Genomic DNA, 18,222 nt, shown 5'->3' with positions numbered 1-18,222 from the left:
GAGTGAATTGAACTGGGACAAGACTGGCTTGTGTGATGTTGGGGACCTCAGGATGAGGCTGAGATGGACCGTCTGATCATCATTTCTGGCAGAAGATGGATGCAAAATGCTTTACCCTTGTCTTTTGCACTGACGTGCTGAGCTCCCCCATCATGGAGGATGGGGACATTTATAGAGGCAACCTCTATCACCATCTAGGAGTGAATGTGGTAGGACTGCAGATGATAGAGCTGATCCATTGACTGTGAGATTGTTTAATCTGTAGATTGCATGTTGTTTACACTGTTTGGCATGCTTGTCATCCTGTATTGTGGCTTCACCAGATTGGCATCTCATTTTTTAGTATAGTTGGTGCTTCTTTTGGCATGCCCTCCTGCATACTTCATTGAATGAAGGTTGATGGTTCTCTGGCATGATGGTAATTGTAGAGTAGAGGATATGGTGGGCTATGAGATTATAGATTGTGCTTGAATATAGTGCTGCTATTGCTGATAGCACACGGCACCTAATAAATGCTCAGCTTAAGATCTATTTGAAATTATAATATTGAGTGCAGTGGTAAAGCTCCATTTTGCAACAGAGCAATATGAGGAGAGAGCTTCCACAAGGACTGTGCAGTGGTTACATCTACTAATACTATCATGGACAGCCTTATCTGCAGTAGGTCAAGTAGATTTTATTTCTTTTTGGTTCCCTCAGCATCTGCTGCAGACCCAGTCTCATAGCTGCATCTTTTAGAACAGCTCAGTTAGTAGGGGTGCTATTAAGCCACTCTTGGTGTTGCACATTAAAGTCCTCCACCTTGAGTATATTCTATGCTCTTCCCACCCCCTCAGTGCTTCCTACAAGAATGTTCAATTCGGAGGAGCACTGATTCATCAGCAGTGAGGGATGATCAGTGGCAAATGGAATTTGATCCAGATAAATGTGAGGTGATGTTTTTGGGCAGGCAAAGGAATATATGGTGAACAATAGGACGCTAGGAAACACTGAGGATCGGATGGACCTTGGTGTGCATGTACACTCATCTTTTAAAGTTTCAAGACAGGTGGACAAAGTGGTTAAGAAGGCTTATGGAATATTTGCGTTTATTGACTGAGGCATAAAGTTTAAGAGCAGAGAGGTTCTTCTAGGAGTGTATAAAATGTGTAGGCCTGAGATAGAATGTTGTGTGCAGTTCTGAAATTCATACTTTAGGAAGGATGTAACTGCACTGAAGAGGGTAAAGGACATTTACACGGATGTTGCCTGGGATAGACAGTTTCTGTAATGAAGACAGATTTGACAGACTGGGGTTATTTTCCTTAGAAGAGAGAAGATTGAGAAGAGTAATTACCATAGAATTATTGTAGTATCCCTACAGTGTGGAAACAGACCATTTGGACCATTGAGTCCCATACCTACCCTCCGAAGAACATCCCAACCCCCACCCTACCCCTGTTATCCTGCATTTTCCATGGCTAATCCTCCTAACCTGCACATCTTTGGACTATGGGAGGAAGTCTGAGCACCCTGAGGAACCTATGAAGACACAGGGAGAACGTGCAAACTTCATACAGTCATCTGAGGCTGGAATCAAACATGGGTGCCTGGTGGTCTGGGGCAGCAGTGCTAACCACTGAGCCACCATGCCACCCCTAAGTAAAATCACCATAGAAGCAAGCTATCCAATAGACTGGTGGCGGCTTAACTCAAGTGACACCAGGTTTCAGGCAAGGGGAGAGGTTGTGAAGGAGAGTCCTTCATGGTAATCTCAGCCAGTGTGGGAATTAAACCCACACTGGTGGCAGTGCTCTGTATTGTAAACCAGCCATCTAACCAACTGAACTAACCAACTCCCAATTGAGACAGGACATGACTGAGATGAGGTATACAGGAAGAATCCTTTCCTCTTGATGGAGGGATCAGTGACTGATGGTATCAATTTAAAGTAAGACGCAGAGGGTCTAGAGGAGATGTGAGGAAAAACAGGGTGAGGGGAATCTAGAACTTGCTGCCTTGAAGGTGATAGAGGCAAACTCCCTCGTAACATTTAAGAAAAGTTTAGAACCCAAACTGATAGGGTTATTAGGAAGCCGTATGGTGTTTTTGGCTTTCATTAACAGAGGGATTGAGTTTAAGAGCCATGAGGTTTTGCTATAGCTCTGTAAAACCTGGTTAGACCACCCTTAGAATATTGTGTCCAGTTCTGGTTGCCTCATTATAGGAAGGATGTAGATGCTTTAGAGAGGGTGCAGAGGAGATTTACCAGGATGCTGCCTGGATTGGAGGGCTTGTCTTATTAAGAGAGGTTGACTGAGCTCGGGCTTTTCACAGTGGAGAAAAGAAGGAAGAGAGGTGACTTGATAGAGGTGTACAAGGTAATGAGAGGCATAGATAAAGTAGATAGCCAGAGACTTTTCCCCAGGGCAGAAATGACTGTCACAAGGGGTCATAATTTTAAGGTGATTGGAGGAAGATGTAGGGGAGATGTCAGAGATAAGTTCTTTACGCAGAGAGTGGTGGGTGCATGGAATGCACCGCCAGCGGTGGTATTCGAGTCAGAGACATTAGGGACATTTAAGCGACCGCTGGACAAGCACATGGATGACAATAAGTTGAGGGGTGTCTAGGTTAGGTTGATCTTAGATTAAGGTAAATGCTCAGCACAACACCATGGGCTGAAGGGCCTGTACTGTGCTGTACTGTTCCATGTGCAATGTCAAGGCTATGGGCCACGTTCTGGAAATTGCAATTAGAACAGCTAGGCGCTTTGGTTTGACGATCACCGACATAATGGGCTGAAGGACATTTTTCCTGTGTTGTAAATCTCTATGACATCACACATAGGTCAGACCAAGCCAAATGTCCCGGATTAACCTGATGGATTTTTACAACAATTAACAGTAGCTGCATGGTGACAATTAGATTAGTTTTTCTGATTCCAAATTTAGTAACAATTCAAATTTCACCATTTGTTGTGGTGGGATTTGAACCAGCATCGCTAAAGTATTAGCCAATAGCTCTGGACTTCTAGTCTAGATATATAGTTATCCTGAGCAGAGGAGTCATATAAGGCGGGTACTTTCATAGACAGAGTTGAGGCTTCAGCTGTTCACCACATTTAAAAACGACTTAGATGATGGAAAAGAAAGACAGATTTCCAAATTTGCTGACAAAGAGAGGCAGTATTTTAAGCAACATAGAATGAAGCTTACATTACAGAAATATTGATAAATTAATTATTCCACAGGTTACCTGCAATGTTCTGGATGCTATGGCAACCTATTGTTGTTCATAAGGAAAGATTCTGCAAAACTCCAGAGAATCATTTTAAAATTTGTTCTTGAAAGGTGAAAGTTGCTTGCCAAGCTAGCATTTTCCTAATTCTCCTGAGAAGGTGCAGTGTGTTGTCTACACGTGCACTACACGTGCACAATCACAGAGCTGTTCGGAAAGCTATTCCAGTGACAGTGAAGAGTGGCAATATAATTCAAGTAAAGCATAACTTCAGGATGCCAATCTAACTTTGCAGCCTGTATGATTTATCTTGGATCAACTCTTGCTTTTGACTCAACATATTTATCTTCCAAGCAGTAACAAGAAGAGCAACAAAAATTTGCAATTAAGAAGTACCTCTAGCGTATTGAAACTTCTCAAGGTTTTGCATAGGAAACTGCTCAAAGAACATTTGCCACCAAAGTACATGTTCTGTACGATATTTAGGCATCTTTGTTTGTATTCTTCTTATGCCATCAATTACTAATTAGATGCAAATCTAGATCTTTCACTGAAATTGTTAACTGACATGGTAATGACTAGTTTATCTGAGAGTCTGTTCCATTTGTTGGTCTGTGGAGACAGAAAAGGCCTTCTAATCTTCATGCTATATTTAGTGCTTGTTAATTTTAGAATCTGTCCTCTTGCTTTGTGCTCAGAGACCCAGTTAAATCATTTACTTGCATTTACATTCTTCTTATATACCAAAATAACTGGGATCATGTCTCCATTATCCATCTATTCTCTAGAATCAGTTCAATTCTGTGGGTCTCTCCTTACAACTTGGGAGCATTGAATCCAAGTCCCTGCACTCTCTGAACTCTGATATATGGAATGTTTTCTCAAAGGCTAACATGTTCAAAACTGCACAGAACATTGGGTTCAAATATACATGTCCCAGGAAATCTTGTAGCATGAAAACACATTTCAAAAGGTTGAACCAGCCAGCCCTCGCAGCAGGATTAAGCTGAAGACGTAAACATTTTTAAGTCTCTTTCAGCTCAACGTGATGTCACATCAAAGTCATTTACAGACAGCTGGAATCATCAAAATGTTGGCACAAGATGTTTCTTCTCTCTCCTTCCCTCCTTCAGTATCTGTGACATGCCTGATGAAAGCTGTTTAAATAGCTTGTTTCATATCCTCAGACCAATTCTGGACTTCCCCCAGGAGGCACCTGGCATTTGTCCTCTGAAAGGCATTGAGATTGACGACAACAGTGGTTACTCCCCCACCCTCACTGCAAATGACCTTTGATTTTAAATAGAATATTCTAGACCTTATTCTGCCAACAGGTCTGTCTTGTCCAAAGAACTGAATAGATTGGAAGAAAAGAATTTAACACTGATAGATTCCTTCAGACTTTTAAAAATTATTTCTTACTTTTGTTGCTGCTATAGTTATAATTCCTCTGAGCTTTTTAAAACTGTTAAGTTTCAAATAGCTCAAGTCATAACTTCTGCTGTCTTTTTTAAGATAGCAGCTTATGTTAATGATTCTGTTATTTTGCATTTATAACCCCTGTATACCTATATTTTCTTCTAGCAGCATCTGTGGCTAGACAATTATGACTGGCTAACTAATTAACTAACTGCAGCAACCCTTAGAGAATGAAACTTGTTTATCCTAGATTTCAACTGAGAGGAAATTAATTTTAACAGTAAATAGTAGATTAATGCTAAGCACAAAGTTGTTGCGATGTTGGAGAGAGATGAATTTTTCCTAACAATTCAAAACCTGTTAAAATTCCATTACTCCCTGAATTCCAAAGTTGACACTGTGTCCATCTGTACTTAGTGACCCTCATACTACAGCCTTCTGATTTCTAGATTCTCCCATGAGTGGGATAATCCTATCTACCCTCTCAAGCACATTCAAGATTTTATACATTTCAATACAATCACCTCTCATTCTTCCAAATTCCACTAAGTTTAAGCCTATTGGTGCTCAAGCTTTCCTTATGAGACAAACCCCTTACCCCAGGAATCAGCCTTGTGAACCTGTTTCCAGTTCAAGTGCAATACGTAATATGTTAAATCATTCACAGGACTTGGAAATTGCTGGATAGGATGGCATTTATTAACCACCTCCAGTTGTCCCTGAGAGGTGCTGCTGAGCTGCAGGATGGAGAAATGGCAGATGGAGTTTAATCCGGGTAAGTGTGAGGTGCTTTTCACCCCACAATGCTTTTCAGTCCTGAACACTCCTTAAGGTAGCCAAAGCTGCACTATAGGTGTGGTCTCACCAATGTCCTGTGCAGTTGTTTTCCCTAACTTTATACTCCATCCTCTTATGAAAAGGCTAACTTGCCATTTTCACTTCTTAATTATTTGTTGCATATGCATTTGCGATTCAAGTACAAGAACATTCAGGTTCCTCTATACTGCAGGACCCTGCAGTCCCTCTCCTTTTAAGAAATTAGATTAGATTAGATTAGATTAGATTACTTACAGTGTGGAAACAGGCCCTTCGGCCCAACAAGTCCACACTGCCCCGCCGAAGCCCACAACCCACCCATGCCCCTACATCTACCCCTTACCTAACACTACGGGCAATTTAACATGGCCAATTCACCTGACCTGCACATCTTTGCACTGTGGGAGGAAACTGGAGCACCCGGAGGAAACCCACGCAGACACGGGGAGAACGTGCAAACTCCACACAGTCAGTCGCCTGAGGCAGGAATTGAACCCAGGTCTCTGGCGCTGTGAGGCAGCAGTGCTAACCACTGTGCCACCGTGCCGCCCAAAAATATTCTGCTTTTTTGTTTTTCGTGCATATTTTCCCACATTATACTCCATCAATCACTATTAATCAATCCCTTTGGTGACATTTTGTATCTTCTCACAATCTGTCAAGCAACCATCTCCTTTATATCCAAATTGACCCTAGAAGAACTGCTAATGGGAAAAAAGACCATTACAGTCAAAAGTTAATCACATCATGAGGTCATTATTAGATAAGGAGGTGCTGTTATCACTGACTATTAGAAATGAAAGTGGAATGGGTATACAGATGGCCAAACTACCTGCATCTGCTGTGAGTGAAGAATCTTCTGTTATTCCATGATACTGAGTGACTTGATCAACAGCCAAGTCAGAAAGTGACACCATACACATTGCCTAATAAGGAAAGAAACTGTAAAGCTGTTAACTATGAAAGTTTGTTCAATTTGGTTTTGTGACTGAAAACACACTTGAAATAGTATCTAGTGCAGGAACAGAGCAGGAAAGGACATTGACAATTTATATTTATAGAGTGCACCTGGTGTCATAAAATGTCCCAAGGTGTTTTACAAGAACGTTATAAAACAAAATATGACACTGAGGTAGATAGGGAGATATTAGAAATAAACAAGTTAGGTCTTTAGAGCTGAGGAAAGGAATGTCATACCATCTGCCCGGGAACAAAAGTGGTACATAATATAGCTCCAATCTTGACATAACCACTCTTGCTTAGACATTAAATGTACAAATTTGGGCTCTGTGTGCTGGCAGTTTTGAGTGTTTCCAGTGCCTTGCAGGGACCAAAACAATGTTCAGTGTCTACGTGTCAGTAAGGATTTCTGTTGGTAAGTGTCATACAATCTGTCTGGGTGATACGGCTGTTGCAGCAGAATAGCTGGAAGTGTATGTGGGTTGTGAGATGAGTGTGTGGCTTGTAGCAGGGGTCCATGTGTGTAATGTAAAACGTATAAATGTCAGTTATCAGTCCTATTTGATAGAACGTTTTGGTAAGTGAGTGTGAATTGAATGGATTTTGAGGGTGCTGATGTAATTGATGGAATTTGGCGTTTGAAGTTGCATTCACTGAACTCAACCATTTGTGTGAGCTCACTGTACCTCTAAGGAATTGTGAATGGAGTTGATATATCATGCAATCAGCAGTGAACAGTCTTACTCCGAATGAAGAGAGGCCGTTGATGAAATAGTCAGTTATAGTTGTGCCATAGGAAATTAATCATTCTGCTTATGATCCTGAAGCAAGAATTTAGAAGATGGATTATTGAACTGTACAGCACAAGAAAGGACTCTTCGACCCTTGATGTTGTGAAGAACATTACACCAAATGGAACCAATTCCTTCTGCCTGCCCTTGGTCCATATCCCTCCATTCCTTGCATATTCATGTGCTAACCTAAAAGTCCCTTAAATGCCCTTATTGTATCTGCCTCCACCATCAGCGCATTCCAGACTCCTACCACTGTCTGTGTAATAAATCTGTCCCTTACAACTCCTTTGAACTTTCCCCCACTTACCTTAAATGCATATTAGACATTTCAACACTGGGATAAAGATTCTGACCGTCAATCCTACCTATGCATCTCATCATTTTATAAACTTCTGTCACGTCTCCCCTCAGCCTCTGCTGCTTAAGAGAAAACAATTTGCATTTTTCTAGTCTTTCCTTATAGCTTATACCCTCTAATCTAAGCAGCATCCTGGTAAATCTCTTCTGCATCCTCTCGATATCTTTCTTGTAATGTGGCGACCAGAACTGAATGCAATTCTCTAAGTATGGCCATACCAAACTCTGCTAAAGCTGCAACATGACATCCTGATTCTTGCACTCATTCCCTGACCACTAAAGGCAAGCATACCATACATCTTCTTTACCTCTCAATCTGCTTGCGTGGCCACTTTCAGGGAACTATGGACTTGAACCCCAAGATCCTTCCGTACATCACTATTGTTCAGAGGGCTGCTAGTAACTGTATACTTTTCCTTAACATTTGACCGCACAAAGTGCAGCACCTCACACTGACCTGGATTAGACTCCATCTGCCATTTCTCCGCCCATATCTGCAACTGATCTATATCCTGCTGTACCGTTTAACAACCGTCTACACTATCTACAACTCCACTGATCTTTGTATCATCTGCAAACTTACTAAGACCACCCTATCTACATTTTCATCTCTAGGTCATTTATATATATCACAAACGGCAGAGGTCCCAGTACAGACCACTGCAGAACACCACTAGTCATAGCCTGAAAAACACTATTCCACCATGACTCTCTTCTATGGGCAAGCCAATTCTGAAACCAGGTGGCCATGTCACTGTGGATTCCATGTATCTTAATCTTCTGGATGAGCCTACCAGGAGGAGCCTTGTTGAAATTGTTACCAAAATCCATGTAAACAGCATCCACTGCTCTACCCTCATTGACCACCTTTGTCACCTCCTTGAAACATTTAATCAAGTTAGTAAGACATGATCTGCCTGCACAAAGCCATGCTGACTATCCCTAATTAGGCCATATTTTTCCAAATGTGCATAAATCCTTTCCCTAAGAATTCTCTCCAATAGCTTCCCAGCCACCGATGTGAGACTCACTAGTCAATAGTTTCCTGTATTAACCCTATTTCCATTCTTGAACAGAGGAACAACATTAGCTACTCACCATGCCTCTGGGACCTTTCCAGTGGCTAGTGAAGATACAAAGGTCTTAGTCAAGATCCCAGCAATCTCTTCTCTTACCTCTCTTAATAGCCTGAGGTAGACACCATCAGGTGCTTGGGACTCATCTACCTTAATGGTCTTCAAGAGATCCAACACCACTTCTTTCTTGATCTCAAATTGCCCTAACTATTAGCACGCTCCACAGAAATCTCACTATTCACCATATCCATTTCCTGGGTGAATACCAATGCAAAGTTCTCATTTAGAATCTCTGCCTTCCTCTGCCACATCCTCTGCCTTCAAGTACAAGTTCCCTCTTTTATCCTTGAGTGGTCTTATCTTCTCCCTAGTTACCCTTTATTTATGGTTGATGGGTGTTTATATGGCTGAAAAGTTGTTTGCAGTAGGGTCCCATGGGGTTAGTACTGGTTCACCTTAGTTTTGTGATTGATATCAAACATACATTGTTAATATGGGGGGAGGATTAAGAATTCTGCAGATGACATAAAATTGCTGTGTGGCTAATAATGAGGAATAAAGCTGTCAACTGCAAGAAGATAGAATAGAAATTTATTGTCACGTGTACTTTTACAATGAAAAATACAGTGAAAAGTTTTATAGGTCACCACAACATGGCACCTACATCAATGACAGAAGTCATACATAATAATAAGAAAAATGTAAAATTAAGACAAAGTTCATCACAGTTCAGTTAACAGCTCCTGGCTCGGGTTAAGCCGACTGAGAAACAATGGAAGACCCTGAAGACATCAATCTTGAAGATATCAGTGGAATGGTCGGGTGGGCAGAAAAGTGGTAGTGCATATCCACAAGTCCCTGAGGGTAGCATGACAGGTCGATATTATTTCCTTTAATGGTTGATGCATATACCCTAGCAGGAGAGGGGTTACTGTAAGACCGTATAAAACACAGTCAGGGTACTGCACACACCATGTGATCTACTATGTATCAATTGTGTCCACTTGCTAACCAGAGGAACATAGATACTTTAATTGAGTGGGCAAAGGTCTGGCAGAAGGAATACAATGTTAATAAATGTGAAGTCATCCATTTTGGTAGGAGTAACAGTAAAAGGGATTATTACTTGAATGGTAAAAAGTTGCAGCATGCTGCTATGCAGAGGAACCTGGGTGTCCTTGTGCATGAATTACAGAAGGTTGATCTGTAATTCATGTAATTACAACAAGTAATTCGGAAGGAAAATGAAATTTTGTCCTTCATTGCTAAAGGGATTAAGCTTAAAAGCAGGAAGGTAATCTTATAGCTGTACAAGGTGCTGGTGAGGTCACACCTGGAGTACTGTGTGCAGTTTTGGTCTCCTTACTTGAGAAATGATGTATTGACACTAGAGAGGGTGCAGAGGAGGTTCACTAGGTTGATTTTGGAGTTGAGGGGGTTGGCTTATGAGGAGAGACTGAGTACACTGGGATTATATTCATTGGAATTTAGAAGAATGAGAGGGGAGATGTTATAGGAACATATAGAATTATGAAGGTAATAGGTACGATAGAAGTAGAGAAGATGTTTCCACTGACAGGTGAAGCTAGGTCTAGAGGGCATAGCCTCAAAATTAGGGGGTGCAGATTTAGGACCGAATTGAGAAAGAACTTCTTCACCCAGAGATTTGTAAATCTATGGAATTACCTGCTCAGTGAAGTAGTTGATGCTACTTCAGAAAACATTTTTAAAGCTAAGATAGCTTTTTTTGAACAATAAAGGAATTAAGGGATACAGTGAGAGGGCGGGTAAGTGGAGCTGAGGCCACAAAAAAAATCAGCCATGATCTTACTAAGTGGCAGAGCAGGCTCGAAGGGCCAGATGGCCTACTCCTGCTCCTAGTTCTTATGTTCTTATATTCGACAGCACTTTCTTCTCATACAGTGTTAGCACGTTGTTCCCCTTTGCATTGATGTGTTTGTGTCTGATGAGTGTAAGACAAAACATTTTAACAAGAAGAACTGTAATATTGAACTTTTTAACTTTATGTCTTATTTTACCTTTATATTCTACATTTTGGTTTACTTTCTATGTTTTTAAGATGGCGCTGAGTAGTGGTGACAGCACTTTAATAAATATGTGACAATAAATAAATCTATCAATTATCTGGACATACACATATGTACATCAATCACTGGACAGTTATCCCTGACAAGACTTAGCAATTATTTTATTCTGCCTGACTAAGGATCTCTGAAAACTACTGTAGCTCAACAAAGGCGAGACTGAACAGGCTGGGACCGTTTTCCCTGGAGCGTCGGAGGCTGAGGGGTGACCTTATAGAGGTTTACAAAATTATGAGGGGCATGGATAGGATAAATAGACAAAGTCTTTTCCCTGGAGTCGGAGAGTCCAGAACTAGAGGGCATAGCTTTAGGGTGAGAGGGGAATGATATAAAAGAGACCTAAGGGGCAACTTTTTCACGCAGCAGGTGGTACATGTATGGAATGAGCTGCCAGAGGATGTGGTGGAGTCTGGTACATTTGCAACATTTAAGAGGCATTTGGATGGGTATATGAATAGGAAGGGTTTGGAGGGATATGGGCCGGGTGCTGGCAGGTAGGACTAGATTGGGTTGGGCTATCTGGTCGGCATGGACAGGTTGGACCGAAGGGTCTGTTTCCATGCTGTACATCTCTATGACTCTATGACTCTTAAAGGCAATACAGACCAGAAAATAGCGGAAGAGTTTACTTTTCCAGAAATTGCTGGATTGAACTTAACAGAACTGACAGCATCTGTGAATAAAGAAGTAGAGTTAATGATTTGAATTGAACGTAACTTTTGTAATTTCCAATTGTATGGTGGTTTTCATCACCTTTGGTATCTTAAAGATGTTTGCAGCCAGTAATGTAATATAATGTATCATACACAGAAAACATAACAGTCAATTTGAAATGAGAAAAACAATAAGAAATAGGAGAAGAAGTAGGTCATTTGGCCCTATGGGACTGCTCCACCATTCAATAAAGACATGGCTCACTGTTTACCTCCATTCCACTTTCCTGCACAAGTAATACTGGTATCAACAAGCAACCGTGGTGTAACAGGTTAAGGCCCAATGCAGAAAAGATAAAGGTAGAATCTTATATGGTCTGAGTGACGTCTGCTGTGGTGAGGTGTGTGGCAGAATCTAACAAGAAGTGAGGTGAGCCCCATTTTGACACTGGGAGGTTTTCACAACATATTTTCTGTTTCTTCACAAGTGGCATGCTGAGTTTTTCACCAGCCAATGGTGAGTTGCCAATTGATGATGATTATTGTTTGTAAAACACCTCACTTACAGCTCATCCGGTCTTACTAATATTCAGCCTCCCATCATACCAAACTCGCCAAATAAACTTGATAACTGGAAAACTCAAGACAGTTGCTCTGAACAATCTCCATGTTGGATATTGGGTATCAACATCTCTGGGCACAGTCCGTAAGCATCAACTAACACACATCCCACGTCCATGGACATTGGCATTTAACATGTGCCAGGCTCACACTTCTGCATCTTGATGCTGCACCAGCAACTGTCATTATAGTACCACAATAAGGGCACTATGATTGGGGACACACACCCAGCTCCTGGACTGCACCATGGGCTCTTCACTTACTGTCATAGAGCACACTCACTCTAAGCCTACCTGGATGCTCACAGCTCCCCTGCCTCGTGTTGCCTTGCCTTTTTACGCCTCGCCCCTTCAACCAGAGATATCGCCTCTTACTCCGGTTGTCCTGCTGTTCTGTGAAGCATAGATACAAAACCAGGAATATTGTTATGTTATCAGCAGTAATCAGTTAAACTAAGGGAGATAGCCTTTACTCAGGAGGGAAGTCAAGGGCAGACTCCGATATCAGTCCATGACCTTCTCAGGATGATTTGAGTTAGGATCTTCTCCAACTAAGAGGTCAGGAACCAATTGTCAGGCAACCCACCAGCTGCCTTGACTATTTCTATCCTACCCTGGACCCTTTACCTCCTGAGAGAGACAAATAATATGAAAGATGACAGCGGGTGGCACAGCTATTACTTTTGGTGCAGGTGGGGAGGTGTCCTGAGCGAGTGGATAAGCAGCACAGAGAGCAGTGCTGTTGGTGTTGGGGAGACTGAGGTAGGTGTTGCAGGCAATAGAGAAACTGGTAGAGCATGAGCATAGGTGCAAAGGCTACAGGAGCAGCAATAGAGAGATTGGGAGGTATCAAAGAGAAGATGGTGGCATGTACATTGGCACCTTCTTCCTACAGTGCGGGCATTCTACCACTCAGCTGAGACCACTTTAATCTAGGTGGCACCTTCAGACTACACTGACATGGTCTGGTTGTGGTCTCCACTGCTGGTCCGGGGAGAGGAGAAAGTTCCGTATGTGCACCACCTGTTCAGCAGGACCTCCAAGACCCTGCTAATGAAGTGGATGCAGATCTCCCCCACTATCTGTGGCATGGTGGTTCAGTGGTTAGCACCAGGGACTTGTGTTCGATTCCAGCCTTGGGCAACTGACTGTGTGGAGTTTGCATTTTCTTTCCATATCTGTGTGGGTGTCCTTCAAGTGCTCTGATTTCCTCCCACAGTCCAAAGATTTGCAGGTTAGGTGGATTGGCTGTACTGAATTGCTTCATAGAATCCAGGGATGTGCAGGCTAGGTGATTCTGTGGGAAATGCAGGGTTTCAGGAATAGAGTAGGGGGTGGGTCTGAGTGGGACGCTCTTTGGAGGGTCGGTGTGGACTCAATGGGCTGAATGGCCTGCTTCCACACTGTAGGGGTTCTATGATTCTATGATCTGCATGTCGATGGTAAATGTTAGGAACCATGCAGGGCAGCTCTGGTCTGAAAGTGCTGTGGAGGTGTACTATTGAATTTCAAAGATGGAACAGGCTGAAGGGAAGCTGTTTTGTTTTGGTGGATATCTGCTGAGTGGTGAGTTACTCCAGGAGCAGTATGTGGTAAGGTGGGATGGAAATCAGATGTGAAAAATGCCATTGGAGCATGATGGGTAATTAATGATGTGAGCTTTGGCAAGAGGCGCCACAGCGAGAAACTCTCTAAAAGTCTTGATGCAACTCAGACACAGCCAAAAACATTTAAACTTCATCTTGAAACCTAATTTATCCAGGTAATTCAACCTCTGTCTATGTTCAGCTAAAGCAGAATTTCTAAAGGTAGCCTAGCATCACTGGTGCATTAGTGTGCATGTATACTTGTGTATTTTAACTGCAAACTACACTGCTTTTAGATGAATTTGTTCCTCTTCAACTAACTTATCACCATATTTATTGTAAATATTTCTGTTAAATCATCTTTGCTCCTCATCTACATTATGTGTGCATGGAAGTCTCACTGTATGAAGGGTTTGTAAATCAGCAACAAGGCTACACTGATGGCACATTTGAGAGCGCTCCAAAACCATTCAGTTAATTAAAGAATGGACTCTTCTTTAGAGCTAAGAACATTTTGGGCATTATAATTTGAAGGCCAACATCAAGAGGTAAAAATACAGAATGAGGCAATCCTTGAACATACAAAAAAAACAATTTTGCTAATTGAACTTAGCCTTAGTAGGGCAAAACAAATAACCTTCTTGTTCCCAAAAGGCAAAAGGTATGTCTTTCAAAGCAATAACATTGGAGGTACATTTCACCACTAAACTGTTACAGTATCATGACACATTTGGATGCTCAAGACTCACTATTCCGGGGTCATCACAAAACAGTCTGCTGCCTGACAGATTCAGGTTAACAGAAAATACCGACCATGTTCCTGTGCTCATTTATCACAAAGCATCAGCTCGAACCACAGGAAAACAAATATGAATGAACTTATGAAGATCTGGACACCTCCAGAGGGGCCCCCTTGGTTCGAGATCGGTGATAAGAATCACTAGGAGTACGGTCTGTTTAAAGTAAAGTTACCCAGTTTAATAAATTAAGGCAGCCTGGCACAGATTTGTCCAGCAACACGGATGTTAAAAGCTTCTGTGTTCTGTGGAGAAATGGCACAATTACATTTGAAAATTACACAGTATTTATATATTTTTAAAGAAATAGTACAGCCTTAATTACAAGAGAAGACCTATCACATATAATAAGGTGACATTATTGACAACAGACTAATCCAATGATATTTCCTGGGAAACAGATTGTTATACACACAGAATCACCCCATGTTTACTCATTCAAGGTAGTTCAAATACCAAATCACTGTCTTATAATTCATATTATGAAAAATCCATTGCATTCTCTTATCTTCTATTTCGTTTAGCTCAGCAAAGCAGCAGCACAAATTCACAGAGTCAAATCATTACTTTCAGCATTTTGTTGTGTTATTTTAAATTGAAAATCCATTTTGTGGTTAATAAAAAATTACATATACTTGTGGCTTCTGACAACAGCCTAAATTCAAATTTTAGATCGTCACTTATAACTCTGTTATCTTAAGATATATCTCCTTCCTAAATCCCTTGATACCCATACAGGAAGTCGCAGACAAACAAACATAGATGTTGGGGAGGGAGGCAAATAGTCCAGGGAAACAGTTCACTCGCACCAGTCCACAGGATTCAATTTGGTGTCACTTCCAAGTCCTTCTGATCTCTGATTCCCTTAGCTCCACATTCATTCAGTTCTTTGCTGAAGCTGCAGTGTGGTTAATACATAATTAATTGTTCAGATTTTCATGTCACAGTTTATAGCAAATGGCGGTATAGGGTTCTGGGTTGCAGTTATTTCTGCTTTTTAAGTCTCACACCTCGAGCTCCTGGACTCATTTAGGGAATGTGAAGTGAAAAAGGCAGTAGATGGTGTTTTCAGGGCAAAAGAATCTCTGAATTTATTTAAAATACAAAAGGTAATAATAATGCAAGAAATATAGGCAAATGTAATAAACAGGGAAATTGACACAATCAACTGCACACAGGACATTACTAAATTGGCTAGATTAAACACTATTAGAAGCTAAAAACAACAGTTTATTTACAGAAATTTTAATCAGAATTCCTAGCTTTAGAACATAGAACATAGAACAATACAGCACAAAACAGGCCCTTCGGCCCACGATGTTGTGCCAAACATTTGTCCTAGCTTAAGCACCCATCCACGTACCTATCCAATTGCCGCTTAAAGGTCACCAATGATTCTGACTCTGCCACTCCCACAGGCAGCGCATTCCATGCCCCCACCACTCTCTGGGTAAAGAACCTACCCCTGACATCCCCCCTATACCTTCCACCCTTCACCTTAAATTTATGTCCCCTTGTAACACTCTTTGGGGTCCCAATGCACCGTCATCACCCTCCTTCCACTCCCTGCTAGCTAGGTTGGAAATTTGGGGGTCTCGGGAGTTTCAGCTCATCCCTGAGGAAAGCATCATTTTGAAATATGCCTGGCTGTTCTGGAGCCTGGAGGAAGACTTCAGGCGGCGGAAGCTTTTCAGTTTGGGTTGAGTTTGCTGATGCGATAAGATGCGTATTGGATCAATTGGGTAAGTACCTAGTTTTCTTTACTTTCTGATGGTTTTGTGGGTCTGGTTTTCACCTCAGGGTCTGAGGCCTGGTGGTCTTGGTCGGGTCAGTTAGTTATGGTCATCCTACCTAAGAAAGGATATATTGCCACAGGTGAAGTGCAGTGGAGGGTCACAACGCTGACACTGGGGACTGTTCTATGAAGAACGATTGGTTTGACTGATCCTGTATTCACTAGAGTTGAGAAAGTTGAGAAACATGTAAATTTCTAAGAGGGCTGGGTAGTCTAAAAAGAGGGTGGATGTTTTCCCTGGTTGGGAGTCTCAGGATGCAAGGTCTGACATGAGGAATGAATTCTTCACTCAAAGGGTAGTAAATCAATGGAATTCTCTACCACAGAAGGTTTTGGAGATCAAGCCACAGAGTGTATTCAAAAAAAGAGACAGATATTCTTAGATTTTAATGGCATTAAGGGGGAATATGCCATTGATGGGGAGGATTGGCCATGATCATAAGCTCAAAGGGCCAACTAGTTCCTAATTTCTGTGTTTCTAAAGGGAGCTTGAAAACGTTAAAAGTAACCAAGAGTTGGAGAGATCCAGCTGCCCTAAAGAAACAGCTGAACTACTCAGCGCAGATAGCAGTCACACAATGCAGTCTCTGGGCCAACACAGCTGGAGAGAAGTCTTGAGAACTTTTACCAGTCTATGAGACACAGCTGGGAAAACTGTGAGTTTTTCTTAGAATTCTGTGAGGAAAAATCGCTGAGTTATCCTGTCCCTGTGTGTCTCATGGAGAGACAATTACAAAGAGGATCACATCTAGTAAATATGCAGAATGTTGCTGAAAAGAAATGCTTGCAACATCAGCAATTGAGTAAGAAATAGAAATTGAAGATAGGAGTGATACTTCACTGGCATTCCATCTAAAGGATATTGCTGGGAAATGGTCTAAATCCTTCTATTTGTTGTTGTGGTGCTGTTCGCCGAGCTGGGAATTTGTCTTGCAAACGTTTTGTCCTCTGTCTAGGTGACATCCTCAGTGCTTGGGAGCCTCCTGTGAAGCGCTTCTGTGCTGTTTCCTCCGGCATTTATAGTGGCCTGTCTCTGCCGCTTCCGGTTGTCAGTTCCAGCTGTCCGCTGTAGTGGCCGGTATATTGGGTTCAGGTCGATGTGTTTGTTGATAGAGTCTATGGATGAGTGCCATGCCTCTAGGAATTCCCTGGCTGTTCTCTGTTTGGCTTGCCCTATAATGGTAGAGTTGTCCCAGTCGAATTCATGTTGCTTGTCGTCTGCATGTGTGGCTACTAAGGATAGCTGGTCGTGTCGTTTCGTGGCTAGTTGGTGTTCATGGATACGGATTGTTAGCTGTCTTCCTGTTTGTCCTATGTAGTGTTTTGTGCAGTCCCAAGGCCACTACAGTGGACAGCTGGAACTGACAAATGGAAGCGGCAGAGACAGGCCACTGTAAATGCCGGAGGAAACAGCACAGAAGCGCTTCACAGGAGGCTCCCAAGCACTGAGGATGTCACCTAGACAGGGGACGAAACGTTTGCAAGACAAATTCCCAGCTCGGCGAACAGAACCACAACGAGCACCCGAGCTACAAATCTACTCCCAAACTTTGAACCTTCTATTTGTTGTTTATGATAACATATTTTCAAATTGTCGATATTTTTCTTTTCTGTCTGTGAGAAACGTATACTCCTTTGTTAAAAGTACATTGGCAGCCTCATCTGAGTACGCTCAGTGACTGATAATCACAGTAAGCAAATTGCAATAATAACACAATCTGCTAAGCCAAGTTTCATTTTAGATCTTGAATTGTCCACTGTTCCTATGAGCTCAGATAATAAAGTATAGTTATTGGGTGTATCACAGAATTGTTAAGGTGCAGAAGGAGGCCATTCAATCCATTGTGTCTGTACCGGCTCTCTGAATGAATATTATTACTTAATATTATTCTCCTGCCTTTTACCCATATCAGTGCACATTATTTGAATAGAAGCAATGATCAAATACCCTCTTGAAGCCTCAATTGAACCCGCCCCCTAGCACACTTCCAGGTAGTACGGTCCAGATCCAACTACTCACTGAAA

The sequence above is a fragment of the Chiloscyllium punctatum genome, chromosome 5, assembly GCF_047496795.1.
Source record: "Chiloscyllium punctatum isolate Juve2018m chromosome 5, sChiPun1.3, whole genome shotgun sequence".
NCBI lineage: Eukaryota > Metazoa > Chordata > Chondrichthyes > Orectolobiformes > Hemiscylliidae > Chiloscyllium > Chiloscyllium punctatum.
This window is presented reverse-complemented; position numbering follows the sequence as displayed.